The sequence below is a fragment of the Rutidosis leptorrhynchoides genome, chromosome 10 (assembly GCF_046630445.1).
Source record: "Rutidosis leptorrhynchoides isolate AG116_Rl617_1_P2 chromosome 10, CSIRO_AGI_Rlap_v1, whole genome shotgun sequence".
NCBI classification, from domain to species: domain Eukaryota; kingdom Viridiplantae; phylum Streptophyta; class Magnoliopsida; order Asterales; family Asteraceae; genus Rutidosis; species Rutidosis leptorrhynchoides.
In genome coordinates this window covers 162,114,214-162,140,333 of record NC_092342.1, presented here as the reverse complement: position 1 = coordinate 162,140,333, position 26,120 = coordinate 162,114,214, and positions in this window count along the sequence as shown.

Sequence of the window (26,120 nt, the reverse complement as noted above, 5' to 3'; positions counted from 1 at the left end):
GCAGTTATGCTAATTCCCCCACATTTCCACCCATTGCAGGTTTAGGTACTGCTGGTTAGAAGAGTGATACGGACGGGTTAGAAGACATGTTTGACTACAATTTTTATGTAACACCGTTATTTTGGAATATTGTAATAACGTTAACTATGACTTGTAAGCATTAACCAGGGTTATTTAGTAAATAAATGTACTTCCGCTGTGATAAAAAAAAATCAGGGTGTTACAGTATAAGTCTTTACCACTAAATGAGAAAGTAAGAGAAATCAATAAACGTCAGTTCAACAGTCTTAAACTTCCATCATATGAGTTTTGTTTAAGACTTAATGATGTTTTTAACACACAGATTCGACTCTTCCACCACCAAAAGATATGCAACATTTAGCAGCAGAACAAGAAATTCTCAATGAACATAGAATAATTCTAAGTGCTGAAAAAGACAAACGTATTATAAGAGCACCTTAACTAGAAGAACAACCCTATTCGATATTCAGCAGTAAGGATATTCAGAAACCTGAGCAAATGAAAATTCTATGTGCATTTCACTTTAGAAATGATCCTCAATTCCGCATTGATTATCTGATAGTAAGAAAACACTACAAGATTGAAGTCAATGAGAATTTGGAAGAGCAAATAATGTTAGGAATAAAGCACGTGAGTCCTAACAAGACTTGATAACCCTAGGTAATCTAACCCACTTACAATAAACGAAAAAAGTTGATGTATATGAAGAAACTAGTAATAACGATAAAGACAAGAGAATTTAACGAGGTTATATGTAATCACGAATGATTACTTTAATCCTCAGCCACCAAAGAAAGTTCTTTTATTCATAATTTTCGTGGATACATGTATGGGTTACAATAAGACGCTTAAATAGGCAAAACTCAACAAGGAAATAACTTTGGGAACAAGAAAACGCGTTTTTTCTCGTTAGCCTCCCGGATAGGCTTAAGCCGCGCCGTGGCTTAAGGCATGATTTCAAATCTGACAGCATTGCACTTTCGAACCTCAATCCCAGTGTTAAGTCGTGCCGTGGCTAAAGGAGCAGGGCCGTGGCTTAAAGCTGCAACGAATTTTTTTCTCGTTTTTCAAATCCTTGTTTAACTCACTTCGCACTCCAACAATCTCCCACTCGAAGAGACGTTAAGCAACATCCATCTTAACCTTACATCATCAACATCATTATCCCACAATAACAACTTGACCCACTAATTATACCTACTTTTGATACCGCCGAATTTTACCATGAATCACGCCGCACTTCATTCGATAACCTTCGGCAAGTGAAGTCTTTCGACACCAAAAATTATAGCTGACCTATAATACGATCTTTATGTTACTATCTTGGAAACAAGAAAAACTCTTTGGCTATGGCACCTACCTCCTTAGTTTTGGAGAAAACGGATCGTTTGAGTCCGGCCCGTCCCAATTAACCCCATCGCCCAAGTGATCCACCTGTACACAATATCATCCACCCGATTCAACTTTCCAACAAAGAATAAACCCGCCGGTAGATCAAATATGTGGATAACACCATCAAGGCAGCCGTGTGAGAACACAATCACACTCTTGACTTCCACATAACCGCCTTTGCTTTCACCATTGGAATACCGACCACATACGTTTGCACGTCTTTTGACAAACACAATTTTCCATCCTCCAAATGTACGTATGTATCATAAACCATGAATCTTAAGAAAAACACTTATTCATCTTCCTCGGTCGACCACAACAAAGTTTCCATTGGAGAAGATCTACCTGAAGTACCGAAGGCTCTAGTGTACCCAATTTGACCCGAATCTTCACTAGCTTCAACTTCCTTTAAGCTCTCACTCAAACAAGACTCCTTAATAATTCCGGAAAGCATTAGCATGCTAGGACTTTTGACATCCACAAAATTACCTAGCCATTCCTCTTTAGGAACTTCAACCATATATCTAGTTCCCCTTTTAAACCCACGAGCAACCACATAATCTCCCTTAAACACTACCCAGTTTTGATCTCCAAATAGGACATGACAATTATCGTCATCCAATTACCTAATAGAAATCAACCGACTCTTGAGCTTTGGAACGAACCACACATTCCTCAAGATCCAAGCATAATTCACGTGTCTAACCACGAGATCACCAGTACCCGCAATATCAATTGTACTCCCATTCGCAACTCGAACCTTACCGAAGTATTTCCTTGAAGTTCATCATCTCGTTCATGTACGGGGTAATACGATACGAGGCACCCGAATATAAAGCCCAAGATTCATCAAGAACCTCTTTTTGGCACATCAACGCATCTTCGATCACCATAGTCGATACGCTCCCACCTAATTTATGACTCGGGCACTTTGACTTATAGCGACCAACTTGTTGACAATTCCAACACACCACGTTCTTACTCCTTCACGGACTTCTTGACCTAGCTCTTCCCCGACTAACACTTAGAACCAAACCTGAACTTCCATTTGAATTTTTCCTACGAATACCTTAGCTAAGAATCAAATCCCGAATTCCTTAAAAAATAACTTAATAGTTCCGGATGAACCACTAACCGCCGTAACCGTACCGGCCCAACTATCGGGCAATGAAGATAGAAAAAAACAACTCCTCAAGCTCATCATCGAATTTAATATTCGTCGATTTCAAACGAGTTAAAATCGAATATATAAAGGTAAGTATATATATAAAGTATAAATAATAATAACTTAATGAAAGTTAATATATAATATATTATATATTACATAAGTAATGATACATATATATATGATACAAATATAAATATAGTTTATATAATAATATTGTTACTACTTCTAATATTAATATCAAAATGAGTGTTAGTAATAAATATGAACTTAATGTATATAGATTGATAATGTATTATTATTATTAATATTGTTATTAATATTAATATTATTACTACTATTAATAATTGTATTAGTATTTTATTCATAACATTATCAATGTTATTATTATGAACATTGTCATTAATAATCATTAATATTCGTATTATGATTATCATTACATTCATTATTATCAATATTATTAGACAAAAATTGATACATTTTATTTGTTAATATCATTATAACTAGTACTAAAGTTATGACTTTAGTTACTATGGTTAATAATATCATTATTACCATTTTTATTAAGAAATATTATTATCCTTATAAATTATTATTATCATTATTATTATAATAATTATTACTATTATTAGAAAACAATAAAATTTATTAATATTATTATTGTTATCATTTTTATGATTTTAGTATCATTATTATTATTATAATTATTAGTATCATTACTCTAGATATTATTTTTATGATTATGATAAATATTAAAATTCAGTATTAATATGCTATTATTACTAATAATATGTTAGTATTACTATTTATTTAATTATTATTAATAGAATGATTATTAATTAATATTAATAATATATATAAAAACCGTATGCTTGAATATAATAGCGAATTCAGTGGCCATCCCAATTAAACCTATATTAAATTTTTGTTTTTGTCCCTCAACTGGATCACAAATCGAATCAAATCTCAGCAAACTAACAAATTCTGTTAAAATCTTTTCCTTCTTTTATTTTCTATGTTTGTTATTTTATTTTCTGTCTGATATGTATTATTCTGTCGACTTCAAATTTATTATATAAGTGATCAATTCCAATTGCTATCTGGTACACAACCTTACAACATCAACTACCAATTACGTTTCTTTTTTACAGTTTTAAGTTATTGATTTTTTTAAAAAAAAATTGAAGAATAGATGCCTGCACCCTGTTCGTGTGCTAAATTTTGAAAAACCTCAATTCGAATTTAATTTTAAAATCTATCAATGCAGAGTAGTTAGAAAACTTTCATTTAATCTAACTGCAAAGTTTCAAGGTCCAATTTCATCTAACGAATCTGAATTTTCGAAGTCAAAGTTTAATATTTAAAAGTCAAACTTTTAGTTCATCGCAAAATTTGAATTAAATTCGAGGTTTCAGGATCAATTAAGGGTTGGGAAAGTTTCTAATGAGGATTTAACATCATTTTCATGTTGGAGTCGTGGTGTAAAACATCCTAAAAGTTGATTTTTGAGGTTTAAGTTCATATTTTATTTAACCGCTGTATTTGTTTTATTTTATTTTTAATCTTTTCTGTTATTTTGATTCAGCCCTATTTTCAGTGTTTCTATTTCAAATTACATAACTTAATCTATACTAATAGCTAGTAATTAGGATTGATTTGGGTTTCTTGGTCGATTGAATTATATAAAGAAGAAGGAAGGAAAGAACAGGTAATAAGAACATGGTAATACGGGTTATCTTTATTTAAATGGGTAATATTATCAGAAAAACACGTGTAGCTGGATGGTATGGAGTGTTGTGTCTTGGTTAACCGAGAAGTCTCGGGTTCGAGTCTTGACCGGGACATTTTTTTTTTAAGACAGATTTAATGAGGTAGATTTCTAATTGTTATTATTATTATCATTATTATTAATTATTGTTATTACAAGTATTATGATTATTGTTATTAATACCATTACTAATGTATGTGTTATTATTTTAACATGATTAGGATTATTATTAGTACATTTATTAGTTATTAGGATTATTATTATTATTAACCTAAGTATCATATATATATATAAATACTAGAGTTATTACTATTATTATTAACATGTGTATTAGTATAAATATTATCATTATTAGTATTGTGATTACAATTATTAGTATTGTTATTATTAAAAATTACTATTTTTATTATTATTATTTTTATTAAAAATATCAGTTTTATTAAAAGTATCATTATTATCACTATTAGGAAAATTATCATTTTTATCAAAGTTATTATTATTATTATCATCATTATTATTTTGACAAAAATATTATTATTTTTATATTATTATTGTTATTATTAATACTAGTATCAATATTGTTATCATAATAACTATTATTATTATTATTGTAAAATAAAACAACTCTTCATTTATTATCAATATTATTTTATCAAATAACTATTAATTATATAAAATCATATTTACTACATATAACATAACTATAATAATACTTTTATAACAAATATTAATAAATGCAAATAATTAGATTACTAATGAAAAACATAATTAAAATAACAGTTAAGTCACTAATAATATATAAACTTGTTCGATTACTATTATAGGTATTAATATATGTAAATGATATAGGTTCGTGAATTCGAGGCAAACCCTGCATTGTTTAAAATAGTCATCTGTATTTTTACTACAAAATACATTAAGTGAGTTTCATTTGCTCCCTTTTACTCTTTACATTTTTGGGACTGAGAATACATGCGCTACTTTTATAAATGTTTTTACAAAATAAGCACAAGTTCATGAAACTACATTCTACGATTGTTTTGTTATACCGGATATCTGTACTTATTATTATTATTCTTGGTAACCTAAGAATTAGTGAAAAACACTAATTGACACGAACCCTAAAGGTAGATATACGGGCACCAACTGAAATGTCCCGTTCTTATTGATTAAAAACGTTCCATATTAATTGATTTCGTTGCGAGGTTTTGACCTCTATATGAGACGTTTTTCAAAGACTGCATTCATTTTAAAACAAACCATAACCTTTATTTCATCAATAAAGGTTTAAAAAGCTTTACGTAGATTATCAAATAATGATAATCTAAAATATCCTGTTTACACACGACCATTACATAATGGTTTACAATACAAATATGTTACAACAAAATAAGTTTCTTGAATGCAGTTTTTACACAATATCATACAAGCATGGACCCCAAATCTCGTCCTTATTTAAGTATGCGACAGCGGAAGCTCTTAATAATCACCTGAGAATAAACATGCTTAAAACGTCAACAAAAATGTTGGTGAGTTATAGGTTTAACCTATATATATCAAATCATAATAATAGACCACAAGATTTCATATTTCAATACACATCCCATACATAGAGATAAAAATCATTCATATGGTGAACACCTGGTAACCGACATTAACAAGATGCATATATAAGAATATCCCCATCATTCCGGGACACCCTTCGGATATGATATAAATTTCGAAGTACTAAAGCATCCGGTACTTTGGATGGGGTTTGTAAGGCCCAATAGATCTATCTTTAGGATTCGCGTCAATTAGGGTGTCTGTTCCCTAATTCTTAGATTACCAGACTTAATAAAAAGGGGCATATTCGATTTCGATAATTCAACCATAGAATGTAGTTTCACGTACTTGTGTCTATTTTGTAAATCATTTATAAAACATGCATGTATTCTCATCCCAAAAATATTAGATTTTAAAAGTGGGACTATAACTCACCAACATTTTTGTTGACGTTTTAAGCATGTTTATTCTCAGGTGATTATTAAGAGCTTCCGCTGTCGTATACTTAAATAAGGACGAGATTTGGAGTCCATGCTTGTATGATATTGTGTAAAAACTGCATTCAAGAAACTTATTTTGTTGTAACATATTTGTATTGTAAACCATTATGTAATGGTCGTGTGTAAACAGGATATTTTAGATTATCATTATTTGATAATCTACGTAAAGATTTTTAAACCTTTATTGATGAAATAAAGGTTATGGTTTGTTTTAAAATGAATGCAGTCTTTGAAAAACGTCTCATATAGAGGTCAAAACCTCGCAACGAAATCAATTAATATGGAACGTTTTTAATCAATAAGAACGGGGAATTTCAGTTGGTATCCGAGCGTTGGTCTTAGAGAACCAGAATTTTGCATTAGTGTGTCTTATCGAGTTTGTTAGGATGCATTAGTGAGTCTGGACTTCGACCGTGTTTACTTGAAAAATGATTGCTTAACAAATTTTGTTGGAAACTATATATTTTTAACATGTGAATATTATGTGATATATTAATCTCTTAACGCGTTTGATATTATGTGATAGATGTCTACCTCTAGAAAAAGTCCCATTGACTCACCTAATAATAATGAAGAGTCAAATGTAAATTGGAATGATTCGTGGACTGATTCACAAGTTCCCGAAGAGGAACCGGAAGAAGAGTCGGAACCGGAAGAAGAATCGGAACCGGGAGAAGAATCGGAACCGGATGAAGAAATAGAACCGGTGGGGGAAATAATAAAACGGTTAAGTAAAAGAAAATCCTCAACCAACCGACCAAGGTTAATTATGGTCAATGGTGTTTCCGCCAAGGAAGCAAAATATTGGGAGGATTACAAATTCTCCGATGAATCGGATTCCGACGAGAATTCCGATGATGTTATAGAAATTACCCCAACTGAATTTAAAAAGGCAAAAGAAAATAATAAGGGAAAGGGCATAAAAATAGAGAAATCTAATTCCAACCCCGATGAACTTTATATGTATCGTCAACCCCCGAAGTCCTTAAGTTGTAACAATGACCCGGGAACCTCTAAACCACCAGGTTTTTCTAAACCAATGTGGAAAACGACAGCTCGTATTAGGGGAACATCATATATCCCTAGAAACTTGGCAAAACGAACCAAAACCGAAGAAGAAGAAACAAGCGAGTCGGAATAAGATAGTTGTATTCGTGTGGCGTAATATATGTAATATAGTGTGCTTATGCTTTATGATATATGTAAAAATTGCTTGTATTAATAAGTATTTTTCTTTTATGAATCTAACTCTTGTCTATTTTACAGTATAAAAAACACAAAATGGATAGACAACCCAATATTTTAAGAGACCTACCCGGAGACATGATTGATGAAATCTTGTCTAGAGTCGGTTAGAATTCTTCGGCACAACTATTTAAGGCGAGATCAGTTTGTAAGACATTCGAAGAACGTTCCAAGAATGTCTTGGTTTATAAGAGACTTTCGTTTGAAAGATGGGGGATATCACATTGGGAAACCCATAAGTTACGATGTGTTTACTTTGACGCATATATTGCGGGGAACCCAAATGCTATTTTACGCAACGGGTTAAGAAATTATTTTGACTCAATATATCCGAATATTGGACTTCGTGATTTAGAAAAAGCGGCTAACATGCAACATAAAGAAGCATGTTATGCTTACGGATTAGTAATGTTCGCTTCTCACCAAAGTGAGAACAAGAACATCGGGCTACAACTATTAAACAAAACGTTTCCACATGTGACTGAGTCGGTAATTGGGGTAAGAAATGAGGTTTTTAGATTGTTACGGGACTGTTGGACATTACGTAACCCTCGTCCCTTTGACGATGTTACAACACGCTGTGTTATCAACGGCCATAACGGTTATGTTCCACAAGACCAAGGATGGGAAGTAATCCTAGTAAAACCAGAATGCATGACTTGTTTCTGGACGTATGAATTACGTGTCTTTATTGCCTTTGCTGAACGACTTGTGTACTAGCTAGAATTATCTTCACAACTATCTTGTATCAAAGTTATTGTGTGCTATATTTCATGCTTTATGTAAAATAAGCGGTATTGTAAGTTTGTAAAATATTGTATAAAAGTTTGAACGCGAAATATTATTATAATCAGTTTTTCATATAGAATTGTAGTAGTTGAATTGTATATTAGCTACTAAGTATGAACTTAACGGGTAGGTACTACCCGAATTTAAACTTATAAAACGCTAATATGAAGAAAAAGCTTTTATAAATGAGTTCATATTATGCTACGAAATACTATTAACTACTCTTAATATTCTGTATGATTAACCTGTTCCATTTGACTATTTTGAAGGAAATGGCACCGACTACTCGACACACTGTGAATATGAATGAAGAGGAATTCCGTACTTTTCTAGCTTCAAACATAGCCGCAGTACAGGCTGCGCTACATACCAACAATAACCTTGGATCTAGCAGTACAGGAAATCGTGTAGGATGCACCTACAAAGAATTCACTACCTGCAAACCTTTGGAATTTGATGGAACCGAAGGACCGATCGGATTGAAACGGTGGACCGAGAAGGTCGAATCAGTGTTTGCCATAAGTAAGTGTACTGAAGAGGACAAAGTGAAGTACGCTACGCATACCTTCACAGGTTCTGCGTTAACATGGTGGAATACCTATCTAGAGCAAGTGGGACAAGACGATGCGTACGCACTACCGTGGTCAGCATTCAAGCACTTGATGAACGAGAAGTACCGTCCCAGAACCGAGGTCAATAAGCTCAAGACAGAACTTAGAGGGTTACGAACCCAAGGAATTGATATTACCACGTACGAAAGACAATTCACGGAATTGTGCCTATTGTGTTCGGGAGCATTCGAAGATGAGGAAGAGAAGATCGACGCGTTTGTGAAAGGATTACCGGAAAGAATCCAAGAAGATATAAGTTCACACGAGCCCGCCTCTATACAACAGGCATGTAGAATGGCTCATAAACTAGTGAACCAGATTGAAGAAAGAATTAAAGAACAGACTGCTGAAGAGGCCAATGTGAAGCAAGTCAAAAGAAAGTGGGAGGAAAATGGTGATAAGAATCACCAATACAACAACAACAGCAATTACAACAATAATCGCAACAATTATCCCAACAATCGCAACATCAATCGCAACTACAACAAACGGCCCAACAACAACAACAACAACAACAGCAACTACAACAATCATCCCAACAACAATAATAACCGCAACAATAACAACAACAATCAGAAGCAGCTATGCTAAAGGTGTGAAAAGTATCACTCGGGGTTCTGCACCAAATTTTGCAACAAGTGTAAAAGAAATGGTCATAGCCCGGCGAAGTGTGAGGTCTACGGACCAGGGATTAATAGAACGAAAGGAACAAATGGTGTCAGAACGAGTAATGGCAGAGCAAGTAGTGTCGGAGCAAGTTATGCCAATGTAGTTTGTTATAAATGTGGAAAACCGGGCCACATTATTAGAAATTGCCCGAACCAGGAGAACACTAATGGACAAGGCCGCGGAAGAGTTTTCAATATTAATGCGGCAGAGGCACAGGAAGACCCGGAGCTAGTTACGGGTACGTTTCTTATTGACAATAAATCTGCTTACGTTTTATTTGATTCGGGTGCGGATAGAAGCTATATGAGTAGAGATTTTTGTGCTAAATTAAGTTGTCCATTGACGCCTTTGGATAGTAAATTTTTACTCGAATTAGCAAATGGTAAATTAATTTCAGCAGATAATATATGTCGGAATCAAGAAATTAAACTGGTTAGCGAAACATTTAAGATTGATTTGATACCAGTATAGTTAGGGAGTTTTGATGTGATAATCGGTATGGACTGGTTGAAAGAAGTGAAAGCAGAGATCGTTTGTTACAAAAATGCAATTCGCATTATACGAGAAAAAGGAAAACCCTTAATGGTGTACGGAGAAAAGGGCAACACGAAACTACATCTTATTGGTAATTTGAAGGCACAAAAACTAATAAGAAAAGGTTGCTATGCTGTTCTAGCACACGTCGAGAAAGTACAAACTGAAGAAAAGAGCATCAATGATGTTCCCATTGCAAAAGAATTTCCCGATGTATTTTCGAAAGAATTACAGGGATTACCCCCACATCGATCTGTTGAATTTCAAATAGATCTTGTACTAGGAGCTGCACCAATAGCTCGTGCTCCTTACAGACTCGCACCCAGCGAGATGAAAGAACTGCAAAGCCAATTACAAGAACTTTTAGAGCGTGGTTTCATTCGACCAAGCACATCACCGTGGGGAGCTCCTGTTTTGTTTGTCAAGAAGAAATATGGTACATTCAGGTTGTGTATTGACTACCGAGAGTTGAACAAACTTACCATCAAGAACCGCTACCCACTACCGAGAATTGACGACTTATTTGATCAACTACAAGGCTCGTCTGTTTATTCAAAGATTGACTTACGTTCCGGGTATCATCAAATGCGGGTGAAAGAAGATGATATTCCAAAGACTGCTTTCAGAACACGTTATGGTCATTACGAGTTTATGGTCATGCCGTTTGGTTTAACTAATGCACCAGCTGTGTTCATGGACCTTATGAACCGAGTGTGTGGACCATACCTTGACAAGTTTGTCATTGTTTTCATTGATGACATACTTATTTACTCAAAGAATGACCAAGAACACGGTGAACATTTGAGAAAGGTGTTAGAAGTATTGAGGAAGGAAGAATTGTACGCTAAGTTTTCAAACTGTGCATTTTGGTTGGAAGAAGTTAAATTCCTCGGTCACATAGTGAACAAAGAAGGTATTAAGGTGGATCCGGCAAAGATAGAAACTGTTGAAAAGTGGGAAACCCCGAAAACTCCGAAACACATACGCCAGTTTTTAGGACTAGCTGGTTACTACAGAAGGTTCATCCAAGACTTTTCCAGAATAGCAAAACCCTTGACTGCATTAACGCATAAAGGGAAGAAATTTGAATGGAATGATGAACAAGAGAAAGTGTTTCAGTTATTGAAGAAAAAGCTAACTACGGCACCTATATTGTCATTGCCTGAAGGGAATGATGATTTTGTGATTTATTGTGACGCATCAAAGCAAGGTCTTGGTTGTGTATTAATGCAACGAACGAAGGTGATTGCTTATGCGTCTAGACAATTGAAGATTCACGAACAAAATTATACGACGCATGATTTGGAATTAGGCGCGGTTGTTTTTGCATTAAAGACTTGGAGGCACTACTTATATGGGGTCAAAAGTATTATATATACCGACCACAAAAGTCTTCAACACATATTTAATCAGAAACAACTGAATATGAGGCAGCGTAGGTGGATTGAATTGTTGAATGATTACGACTTTGAGATTCGTTACCACCCGGGGAAGGCAAATGTGGTAGCCGATGCCTTGAGCAGGAAGGACAGAGAACCCATTCGAGTAAAATCTATGAATATAATGATTCATAATAACCTTACTACTCAAATAAAGAAGGCGCAATAAGGAGTTTTAAAAGAGGGAAATTTAAAGGATGAAATACCCAAAGGGTCGGAGAAGCATCTTAATATTCAGGAAGACGGAACCCGGTATAGGGCTGAAAGGATTTGGGTACCAAAATTTGGAGATATGAGAGAAATGGTACTTAGAGAAGCTCATAAAACCAGATACTCAATACATCCTGGAACGGGGAAGATGTACAAGTATCTCAAGAAATATTTTTGGTGGCCGGGTATGAAAGCCGATGTTGCTAAGTACGTAGGAGAATGTTTGACGTGTTCTAAGGTCAAAGCTGAGCATCAGAAACCATTAGGTCTACTTCAACAACCCGAAATCCCGGAATGGAAATGGGAAAACATTACCATGGATTTCATCACTAAATTGCCAAGGACTGCAAGTGGTTTTGATACTATTTGGGTAATACTTGATCGTCTCACCAAATCAGCACACTTCCTGCCAATAAGAGAAGATGACAAGATGGAGAAGTTAGCACGACTGTATTTGAAGGAAGTCGTCTCCAGACATGGAATACCAATCTCTATTATCTCTGATAGGGATGGCAGATTTATTTCAAGATTCTGGCAGACATTACAGCAAGCATTAGGAACTCGTCTAGACATGAGTACTGCCTATCATCCACAAACTGATGGGCAGAGCGAAAGGACGATACAAACGCTTGAAGACATGCTACGAGCATGTGTTATTGATTTCGGAAACAGTTGGTATCGACATCTACCATTAGCAGAATTTTCCTACAACAACAGCTACCATTCAAGCATTGAGATGGCGCCGTTTGAAGCACTCTATGGTAGAAAGTGCAGGTCTCTGATTTGTTGGAGTGAAGTGGGGGATAGACAGATTACGGGTCCGGAGATTATACAAGAAACTACCGAGAAGATCATCCAAATTCAACAACGGTTGAAAACCGCCCAAAGTCGACAAAAGAGCTACGCTGACATTAAAAGAAAAGATATAGAATTTGAAATTGGAGAGATGGTCATGCTTAAAGTTGCACCTTGGAAAGGCGTTGTTCGATTTGGTAAACGAGGGAAATTAAATCCAAGGTATATTGGACCATTCAAGATTATTGATCGTGTCGGACCAGTAGCTTACCGACTTGAGTTACCTCAACAACTCGCGGCTGTACATAACACTTTCCACGTCTCAAATTTGAAGAAATTTTTTGCTAAAGAAGATCTCACTATTCCGTTAGATGAAATCCAAATCAACGAAAAACTTCAATTCATCGAAGAACCCGTCGAAATAATGGATCGTGAGGTTAAAAGACTTAAGCAAAACAAGATACCAATTGTTAAGGTTCGATGGAATGCTCGTAGAGGACCCGAGTTCACCTGGGAGCATGAAGATCAGATGAAGAAGAAATACCCGCATCTATTTCCAGAAGATTCGTCAACACCTTCAACAGCTTAAAATTTCGGGACGAAATTTATTTAACGGGTAGGTACTGTAGTGACCCGAACTTTTCCATGTTTATATATATTAATTGAGATTGATATTTACATGATTAAATGTTTCCAACATGTTAAGCAATCAAACTTGTTAAGACTTGATTAATTGAAATATGTTTCATATAGACAATTGACCACCCAAGTTGACCGGTGAGTCACGAACGTTAAAACTTGAAAAAACTATACAATGACATATATATGGTTATATATATAGTTAAAATGTTTTTATTATAAGTATGTATCTCATTAGGTATTTTAACAATGAGTTATATACATAAAAATGAGACTATTAATTTAAGAAACTCGAAAACGATATATATAACGATTATCGTTATAACAACGTCTTACTAGGCACATATGAATCATATTAAGATATTGATGCACTTGGTTAATTATGTTAAATGATAAGTAAATATATTATTAAGTGTATTAACAATGAAATACATATGTAAAAATAAGACTACTAACTTAATGATTTCGAAACGAGACATATATGTAACGATTATCGTTGTATTTACATTTAACTGTATATACATCATACTAAGATATATTATATATCATAATATCATGATAATATAATAATTTAACATCTCATTTGTTATAATAAACAATGGGTTAACAACATTCAACAAGATCGTTAACCTAAAGGTTTCAAAACAACATTTACATGTAACGACTAACGATGACTTAACGACTCAGTTAAAATGTATATACATGTAGTGTTTTAATATGTATTCATACACTTTTGAAAGACTTCAAGACACTTATCAAAATACTTCTACTTAACAAAAATGCTTACAATTACATCCTCGTTCAGTTTCATCAACAATTCTACTCGTATGCACCCGTATTCGTACTCGTACAATACACAGCTTTTAGATGTATGTACTATTGGTATATACACTCCAATGATTAGCTCTTAGCAGCCCATGTGAGTCACCTAACACATGTGGGAACCATCATTTGGCAACTAGCATGAAATATCTCATAAAATTACAAAAATATGAGTAATCATTCATGACTTATTTACATGAAAACAAAATTACATATCCTTTATATCTAATCCATACACTAACGACCAAAAACACCTACAAACACTTTAATTCTTCAATTTTATTCATCTAGTTGATCTCTCTCAAGTTCTATCTTCAAGTTCTAAGTGTTCTTCATATATTCTACAAGTTCTAGTTACATAAAATCAAGAATACTTTCAAGTTTGCTAGCTCACTTCCAATCTTGTAAGGTGATCATCCAACCTCAAGAAATCTTTGTTTCTTACAGTAGGTTATCATTCTAATACAAGGTAATAATCATATTCAAACTTTGGTTCAATTTCTATAACTATAACAATCTTATTTCAAGTGATGATCTTACTTGAACTTGTTTTCGTGTCATGAATCTGCTTCAAGAACTTCGAGCCATCTAAGGATCCATTGAAGCTAGATCCATTTTTCTCTTTTTCAGTAGGTTTATCCAAGGAACTTAAGGTATTAATGATGTTCATAACATCATTCGATTCATACATATAAAGCTATCTTATTCGAAGGTTTAAACTTGTAATCACTAGAACATAGTTTAGTTAATTCTAAACGTGTTCGCAAACAAAAGTTAATCCTTCTAACTTGACTTTTAAAATCAACTAAACACATGTTCTATATCTATATGATATGCTAACTTAATGATTTAAAACCTGGAAACACGAAAAACACCGTAAAACCGGATTTACGCCGTCGTAGTAACACCGCGGGCTGTTTTGGGTTAGTTAATTAAAAACTATGATAAACTTTGATTTAAAAGTTGTTATTCTGAGAAGAGGATTTTTATTATGAACATGAAACTATATCCAAAAATTATGGTTAAACTCAAAGTGAAAGTATGTTTTCTAAAATGGTCATCTAGACGTCGTTCTTTCGACTGAAATGACTACCTTTACAAAAATGACTTGTAACTTATTTTTCCGACTATAAACCTATACTTTTTCTGTTTATATTCATAAAATAGAGTTCAATATGAAACCATAGCAATTTGATTCACTCAAAACGGATTTAAAATGAAGAAGTTATGGGTAAAACAAGATTGGATAATTTTTCTCATTTTAGCTACGTGAAAATTGGTAACAAATCTATTCCAACCATAACTTAATCAACTTGTATTGTATATTATGTAATCTTGAGATACCATAGACACGTATACAATGTTTCGACCTATCATGTCGACACATCTATATATATTTCGGAACAACCATAGACACTCTATATGTGAATGTTGGAGTTAGCTATACAGGGTTGAGGTTGATTCCAAAATATATATAGTTTGAGTTGTGATCAATACTGAGATACGTATACACTGGGTCGTGGATTGATTCAAGATAATATTTATCGATTTATTTCTGTACATCTAATTGTGGACAACTAGTTGTAGGTTACTAACGAGGACAGCTGACTTAATAAACTTAAAACATCAAAATATATTAAAAGTGTTGTAAATATATTTTGAACATACTTTGATATATATGTATATATTGTTATAGGTTCGTGAATCAACCAGTGGCCAAGTCTTACTTCGCGACGAAGTAAAAATCTGTGAAAGTGAGTTATAGTCCCACTTTTAAAATCTAATATTTTTGGGATGAGAATACATGCAGGTTTTATAAATGATTTACAAAATAGACACAAGTACGTGAAACTACATTCTATGGTTGAATTATCGAAATCGAATATGCCCCTTTTTATTAAGTCTGGTAATCTAAGAATTAGGGAACAGACACCCTAATTGACGCGAATCCTAAAGATAGATCTATCGGGCCCAACAAGCCCCATCTAAAGTACCGGATGCTTTAGTACTTCGAAATTTATATCATATCCGAAGGGTGTCCCGGAATGATGGGGATATTCTTATATATGCATCTTGTTAATGTCGGTTACCAGGTGTTCACCATATGAATGACTTTTATCTCTATGTATGGGATGTGTATTGAAATATGAAATCTCGTGGTCTATTATTATGATTTGATATATATAGGTTAAACTTATAACTCACCAACATTTTTGTTGACGTTTTAAGCATGTTTATTCTCAGGTGATTATTAAGAGCTTCCGCTGTCGCATACTTAATTAAGGACGAGATTTGGAGTCCATGTTTGTATGATATTGTGTAAAAACTGCATTCAATAAACTTATTTCGTTGTAACATATTTGTATTGTAAACCATTATGTAATGGTCGTGTGTAAGCAGGATATTTTAGATTATCATTATTTGATAATCTACGTAAAGCTTTTTAAACCTTTATTGATGAAATAAAGGTTATGGTTTGTTTTAAAATGAATGCAGTCTTTGAAAAACGTCTCATATAGAGGTCAAAACCTCACAACGAAATCAATTACTATGGAACGTTTTTAATCAATAAGAACGGGACATTTCACCAACCACCCCCATTTTCGAATAGTGGAAATGCTTTAGTACTTCGAAGGGTTCTTGTCATACATTTGAATAGTCAAATGTATGATGCCAGATATATTAAGCGCTCTATGTTAAGGTCGGTTACCCGGCGACTCATCGTATGAATGATTTTTGCAGTTGTAATGATCCTGCGCATTTAATTAAATGAAATCTTGTGGCTTATTAAATATTATGATTATTATATAGAAATTAAACCTATGAACTCACCAACCTTTTGGTTGACACTTTAAAGCATGTTTATTCTCAGGTATTAAAGAAACCTTCTGCTGTGCATTTGCTCATTTTAGAGATATTACTTGGAGTCATTCATGACGTATTTCAAAAGACGTTGCATTCGAGTCGTTGAGTTCATCAAGATTATTATTAAGTCAATTATAGTTTGATATATTATGAGATGGTATGCATGTCGTCAACTTTCGATGTAATGAAAGTTTGTCTTTTAAAAACGAATGCAATGTTTGTAAAATGTATCATATTGAGGTCAAGAACCTCGTGATGTAATCAACTATTATGAATCATTTATAATCGATATGGACTTCGTCCGGATGGATTAGGACGGGTCGTTTCAGTAGATTACCAAATAATGGTAATCTAAAGTACAATGTTTACATACGACCATTACATAATGGGTTACAATAATATATTACAACAATTTATTTTCTGAATGCAATTTTTCTTTAAACATTAACATACAAGCATGCTGACTCCAAATCTTGTCCTTAATTTAGCATGCAACAGCGGAAGCTCGTAATAATCACCTTAGAATAACATGCTTAAAACGTCAACAAAAATGTTGGTGAGTTATAGGTTTAACCTATATATATCAAATTGTAACAATAGACCACAAGATTTCATTTTTCAATAACATGCAATCTGCATAAAATATCATTCATATGATGAACACCTGGTAACCAACCTTAACAAGATGCATAAAGAATATCCCCATCATTCTGGGACTCTCATTGGACATGATAAATCGAAGTACTAAAGCATCCGTAACCCAGATGAGGCTTGTTGGGCCAAATAGATCTATCTTTAGGATTTGCGTCAATTGGTGGCAATTATAATAAACACCAATTCTTAGGGTACCAAGCTAAAAAGGAGCATATTCGGTTCGATAATTCAACATAGAATGTAGTTTCGATTACTTGTGTCTATTTTGTAAATCATTTAGAAAACTGCATGTATTCTCATCCAAAAAATATTAGATATTAAAAGTGGGACTATAACTCACTTTCACATATTTTTACTTCATCGGAAATAAGACTTGGACACGGGTCGATTCACGAACATATAACAAATATATACATATATATCAAAGTATGATTGAAATATATTCATATCATATTTTATTACGTGTTGACGATTTAAGTTGTTAAGTTAGCAGTCCAACGTTAGTAGTCAATAATTAGTAGTCCACAGTTAGTAGTACATAATTAAATCAATATATCATATTATCTTGAATCAATCCACGACCCAGTGTATACATGTCTCAGACTCGATCACAACTCAAGGTATATATATTATTTTAGAATCAACCTCGACCCATTATATGCTAACTCGAGTATTACCGCATATAGTGTCTTACGGTTATTCTAAATAATATATATATGATGTCAATATGATATGTCAAAACATTGTATACGTGTCTATGGTCTATCAAGGTATATTATATATATATATATATATATATATATATATATATATATATATATATATATATATATATATATATATATATATATATATATATATATATATATATATATATATATATATATATATATATATATAGAATATAGAATAAGTTAGTTAGGAAATGTTAGTATAGATTTGTTATAAAATTTTCATAGCTAAACTAGTAATTCTATCCAATTTTGTTTTACCCATAATTTCTTCATTTCAAATCCGTTTTGAGTGAATTAAAAGGATATGGTTTTGTATCAAATCATAATTTATTAATATAAACAGAAAAAGTATAGATTTATAGTCAAAAACACAGGTTATAAGTCTTTTTTGAAAGAGATAGTCATTTCCGTCGAAAGAACAACATCTTGATGACCATTTTGAAAAACATACTTCCACTTTGAGTTTAACCATGATTTTTAGATATAGTTTCATGTTCATAAGAAATATAATTTTCCCAGAAGGACAAATTTTAAATCAAAGGTTATCATAGTTTTTAATTATCCAACCCAAAACAGCCCCCGATTTTACTACGACGGCGTATGTCTGGTTTTACGGTGTTCTTCGTGTTTTCGAGTTTTAAATCATTAAGTTAGCATATCATATAGATATAGAAAATGTGTTAGGTTTTTTTAAAAGTCAAGTTAAAAGGATTAACTTTGTTTTGCGAACAAGTTTAGAATCAACTAAAATATGTTCTAGTGATTACAAGTTTAAATCTTCGAATAAGATAGTTATAAAAGTATGAATCGAACGATGTTATGAACATCATTACTACCTCAAGTATAGTAGGTAAACCTACTGGAAAATAACAAGAAATGATCTTGAGCTTCAAAGGATCTTTGATGGCTTGGAAGTTCTTGAAGTAGAATCATGACACGAAAACAATTTCAAGTAAGATTACTACTTGAATTAAGATAATTATAGTTATAGAAATTGAATCAAAGCTTGAATATGAATATTACCTTGAATAATAAAGATAAACTACTATAAATAACAAAGGTTTCTTGATCTTGGATGATTACTTGGAAAGGATTTACAAGATTGACAGTAATCTAGCAAACTTGAAAGGGTTTTCGAAGTGTTCTTGAGTGGTTGTTTTTATGATAATTATAGATAATAACCAAAGCTTGTATTTGATGATTTATTACTAGGAAAACATTAGTTTAGACATTCATGGAAGAGTGTGTGTGTTTTGAGAGAGAATTGGATAGAAAATTGGAATGAAATGGAGTGAATGATGAGTGGTAAGTGGTGAGTGGGGTTAAAAGGAGTTCTAGTTGGTTGACTAGTTTATGGTAGAAGTTAAACTTGATTAGTCATGCATGACATAATCAAGAGTGGAATCCCATGCTAGTTCCTATTAATATATACACATAGTAAGTACGTCTAGAAGCTGTGTATAATACGTGTATGAATACTGTATGACTAGAATTGTTGATGAAAATGAATGGGAATGCAATTTTATGCATTTTTGTTAAGTAGAAGTATTTTGATATATGTTTTGAAGTCTTTAAAAATTGTATTAATACATCTTAATACACTACATATATATACATTTCAACTGAGTCGTTAAGTCATCGTTAATCGTTACATGTAAGTGATGTTTTGAAACCTTTAAGTTAACGATCTTGTTAAATGTAATTAATCCATTGTTATAATACTTAATGAGATGTTAAATTGTTATGTTATCATGATAACATAATGTGTTAATATATCTTAATATCATATATAAATAGTAAGACGTTATTACAACGATAATCGTTACGTATAGATATCGTTTTGAATTCCTTAAGTTAGTAGTCTTGTTTTATGTATATAGTTTGTTGTTAATATACATAATGAAATACTTAAATATCATTTCATCATTTTAAACATATCTACATGTCCATATATATATAATCATGTCATATACAAGTTATAATGTTCGTGAATCATCGGACAAACTGGGTGGTCAAACGTTTACATAAAAATCGTTTCAATTAATCAAGTCTTAACAAGTTTGATTGCTTAACATGTTGGAAACATTTATTCATATAAATATTAATCTCATATAATATATAATCATGGAAATGTTCGGGTCACTACAGAACCTACCCGTTAAATAAATTTCGTCCCGAAATTTTAAACAGTTGTAGGTGTTGACGCATCATCTGGAAATAAGTGCGGGTATTTCCTCTTCATCTGATCTTCACATTCCCAGGTGAACTCGGGTCCCCTACGAGCATTTCATCAGACTTTAACGATTGGTATTTTATTTTTCTTAAGTCCTTTAACCTCACGATCCATTATTTCGACGGGTTCTTCAACGAATTGTAGTTTTCGTTAATTTTAATCTCGTCTAATGGGATAGTGAGATCTTCTTTAGCTAAGTATTTCTTCATATTCGAGACGTGGAAGGTATTATGTACGCCAGCTAGTTGTTGAGGTAATTCAAGTCGATAAGCTACTGGTCCAACACGATCAATAATCTTGAATGGCCCAACGTATCTCGGGTTTAGTTTCCCCATTTACCAAATCGAACAACGCCTCTCTAAGGTGATACCTTAAGCATGTCCATGTTGAAATGATCTGTTCATATACATTATAAACGATTCACAATAGTTGATTACATTGCGAGGTATTTGACCTCTATATGATACATTTTACAAACATTGCATTCGTTTTTTAAAAGACAAAATTTCTTTACATCAAAAATTGACAGGCATGCATACCATTTCATAATATCCACTATCCAACTATAAATTGATTTAATAATAATCTTTGATGAACTCAATGACTCGAATGCAACGTTCTTCGAAATATGCTATGAAAGACTCCAAGTAATATCTTTAAAATGAGCAAATGCACAGCGGAAGATTTCTTTAACACCTGAGAATAAACATGCTTTAAAGTGTCAACCAAAAGGTTGGTGAGTTCATTAGTTTATCATAATCATTTATTTCCATCATTTTAATAGACCACAAGAATTTCATTTCCAGTTCTCGTAAATATACGTCCCATGCATAGAGACAAAAATAATCATTCATATGGTGAACACCTGGTAACCGACATTAACTAGATACATATAAGAATATCCCCTATCATTCCGGGACTCCCTTCGGACATGATGAATTCGAAGTACTAAAGCATCCGGTACTTTGGATAGTGTTTGTTAGGCCCAATAGATCTATCTTTAGAATTCGCGTCAATTAGGGTGTCTGTTCCCTAATTCTTAGATTACCAGACTTTAATAAAAAGGGGCATATTCGATTTCGATAATTCAACCATAGAATGTAGTTTCAATTACTTGTGTCTATTTCGTCAAACATTTATAAAAGCGCATGTATTCTCAGTCCCAAAAATATAAAGGGTAAAAAGGCAAATGAAACTCACCATACTGTATTTCGTAGTAAAAATACATATAACGTCATTGAACAAGTGCAAGGTTGGCCTCGGATTCACGAACCTAAATTAATTATATATAATTATGTGTTGGTCAATATTTGTCTAACAAATTAGGCCAAGTCATAGTGTACCACAATCCTAATGCTCGAGACTAATATGCAAAAGTCAACAAAAGTAAATTTGACTCAAAATAATTTCCAAAAATCTATACATGATTAATATATAGTTTAAATATCGCCGTTTTATATTTTTAAATATTTTTAAAAGATTTATTAGAGTAAATAATATAATTTATTTATTAATAAATAAAATTTTATATTAAATTTATATAATATAATATATTTTTATATATATTAAGTAATAAAATTTATAGAGTTCATTTAATATCATAAAGATAATATGATAGGTATTATTAAAGTAAGTTATTACACGTAGTAAAATATGTTTGTATCACATATTTATTTGATAAAATAATATCTATAATGATAGTAAGTAAAAGTTGTATTATTTTGTAATAATAATTATTATTATAAAAATATCAATATTTATAATTACTAAGATGACATTATGATAAAACGATAATTCTAATTATGATAACTTTAATATTTACGATAATTTTTAATATTATCTTTAAAATAATAATTCTATTTAAAATAATAATAATAATGATATTTTATAGTAACAATGACATTTCTATTAAAATGATAATTTTTGTTAAAATGATAGTTTTAATACTAACGATATTTTTAATAATAATAGTAATGATAAAAATAATAAGAACGATAATTTTATCTAAATCAATATCTTATAATATTTTAATTTCATCATGATACTCTTACTCATTATTTCCTAATCGTTTCGTTTAAAAGCTTTTAATCGTCTTTTATATCGTGTTCATGATAATGATAATAATAGTAATCAAAATAATTAGGTATTACAAATATTTGTTTTAATTACACTAATATTAATAATGATAGTTACTATAACATTTTTAACGATAATACTAAAAATTATCTTAATGATAATATAGTAATAATAATAATAACAATGACAATATCCATTTTTAAATAATGATATATATATTAATAATGATAATAATAATAATAATAATAATAATACTAATAATAATAATAATAATTGGATAATAATTATAATAATACTAATTATAACTTTAACGATAATAACGATAGTAATAATAAAAAAATAACAATTTTTAATGATAAATCCCTTTTATTGATAAAGATAATAATAATGATAATAATAAGATAAAACTAGAACGACCATAAAAATGACGATAATAATAATCATTTTTAATAAAAATATCAAAAATTCAATTGATTATAACTTCTAATCCGTTCATCGAAACCATTCGATATCTAAAGGAAAAGTCCTTAATTTTTCGCTAGCTTTCCAAGGACATGCATATCTTATACCTTATCTCAACCGCAAGTGTAACTAATTCAATATTCAACCTAACCTGTCTAAGGGCAATATCAAAAGTACAAGCATGCATAATCCTAAATACTCGAGCACTAGTCAGGGATACACTATTAGTATGTAAAAGTTAAATTATGAGTACTCACGTATCAATATTGAGATTCAATATTGCAGGAAAGGTACGTAGACGCAACGGAAATGATAAACACTATATTGACCTCACGATCATACCCATGAACCATACTCAATCACCTCCATAGCTATAACCCATAATTTCCTTAATCCTATCCTACTCGAAAAACAATTTCGAAATCACTTGGACAGCACTCCGTCGTAATATTTTATGTATACTAATAATATCTTGAAATAATACGGAGTAAATATATATATGTAAATCGATTGAGAGAGTTTAGAGAAAAATATTTTCAAGTTTCTATGAAATAATGAAACCTATTGAATTCTATTTATAATAGATTTTTGAATTATTAAAGTGAATTATTAAAGTATGAATTATTAAAGTGAATTATTAAAGTATGAATTATTAAAGTGAATTATTAAAGTATGAATTATTAAAGTGAAATATTAAAGTATGAATTATTAAAGTGAATTATTAAAGTATGAATTATTAAAGTGAATTATTAAAGTTAAAGTAAAGTAAAAATAAAGTAAAGGTAAAGTTTAAGTATAGTAAAAGTATAAAACTATGTACGTATAATACGCGTATAAATATATATAATATTAATTTAAATCGTTATATATATTTAATAAAATAAAATATAAATATCGTTATCTTTATCATACTAGTTAAGTAATGAGTTGTCAAAAGTGGTTCTAGATATTTATAAACGTTATATATGTTTTAATAATAAAGTTCTTTTTAAACTGAAAACGTTTTTGTACGTTTGAAACTAAATAGATCAATCGAGTCTTTATGAGATTCAATCTTCCACTATCCTTTGTCTAGTTCTCAATGATTGACAATTTGTTCTTATTTATAAATCACTTTACCATTTTCCGAATATTGTTAAAACGGAAAGATTTCTCAAATCAACGTGGGCCTTTCAACAGAGACTTGTAATCATAATTCAATATATCTGATAATTCAATCATTTGATCTTATCTTCTAATTCCATTGATAAATATTTTAAAAAAGATACAATCATATAAAGTATTTAATCTAATATTTTGTTTACGTTTCAAGTTATAATATATATACACATATACATATATAATCATATTCGTTTAATGGTTCGTGAATCGTTGGAACATGGTCGAGGTTGAATGAATGTATGAACATAGTTTAAAATTCTTGCAATTTAACTTAACAAATATTGCTTATCGTGTCGGAAACATATAAAGATTAAAGTTTAAATTTGGTTGGAAATTTCCGGGTTGTCACAGTACCTACCCGTTAAAGAAATTTCGTCCCGAAATTTGAGTGGAAAGGTCGTGAATGATAATAAGTATGTTTTCATGATGCATACGGGCTGAAAATTAGAGTTTTATCATCAGCGTATAATTTGGATAAACAATCCATTTATATGAAGAGTACGAATGAAGCTATCATAGAAGAGTGAAATGAGTAAGTGTAGATTCATCTTATCATTTGACATAGATGTGATTGATTCCCAGATTTCAAGGGATTTGAAGAAAATTTTCTTAATAAGTTTTGACTCTCCGGTAATCAAGGGAATTAGGGTCCGCTTTAAATGCGATCGTCCATTTTAATTGTTCTATCGAAGATTTTCTTATAAATTCACCTCCTTCGTTTCCTTACAACTCACACCTTCTATTGATGCATTTTATGCAAGTTCCTAGACATCTACCCGCGTCCATTGCAGGTACAACAGTTTACAGGCCACCATGATTGCTCGTTATTATCCTATCCGTGTTTGTATGTGGTTACAGGAACTGCAAGAACGAGATTTAGATGTTTAACTATGTTAGACTTAGTCAGACGTACGAGTGAAGCCTCACTAGTACAGCTGACAGGCTCATACGCATGGTTGATGCTGAGCTAAGTCACAATTATAACCTAAATGAGAACACACGAGTGAGTGATCACCCGTACGACTGATGAAGCCAACTCGTATGTGTGATGAATGAATCGTATAGCTGAGTCAAAAGCAGGGGTATATAAAGTCTTATGTTCTTAATTTTAGGTTAATCCTCTCATTTGTTACACACACTCAGATCTAGTGAGCTCCTCCGATTCTCTCTCAGTCCAAATCACCCAGGTGGTGAATAATAGCTCTAGGTGTTGATCTAATCACACTGGATTTAGTTGTGGTTTGACTAAATTAATCAAAAAAAACTTAACCTATTCACTAGAGGGTTTGATTCACTTATTCCGCCATTGTGTGAGTTAAATCTGTTGATTTGTAAGTTCCTAGTCATGTTTCATCACCTTCTATTCTTTCCCCCTCAACTCATATTTTAAAGTATTCATCAATATGCTCCATCCAGTTTTGATTCTCGATATACTTCTAACTTTCATATCGGTCATTCTTCTTTTTCAACTACCGCCGGAAGAATCTATTTACTTCTACTATACTCTTGGGTTTATAGTGTTTCTAGTTCTCCCGTGTCTTTATATTGCTATATGCATCGATATATATGGTTTATAATTTCTGGTTTGTCGTTGGGATTTATATGTTCCCTTATATTTCAAAGTATCCGCTTCTGTCTTCTATAATCATTATCATTCACAGTTAATGCTCTCTTTTATTTGCTGTAATTTATACCCCAATTTCTATTTCGGAGTTTTGTCCTTTCGTTTCTTCTTCTTGCGATTAAGCACCGCTTGTAATGGTCCAGAATTCACAGATATGAATTTCGGAA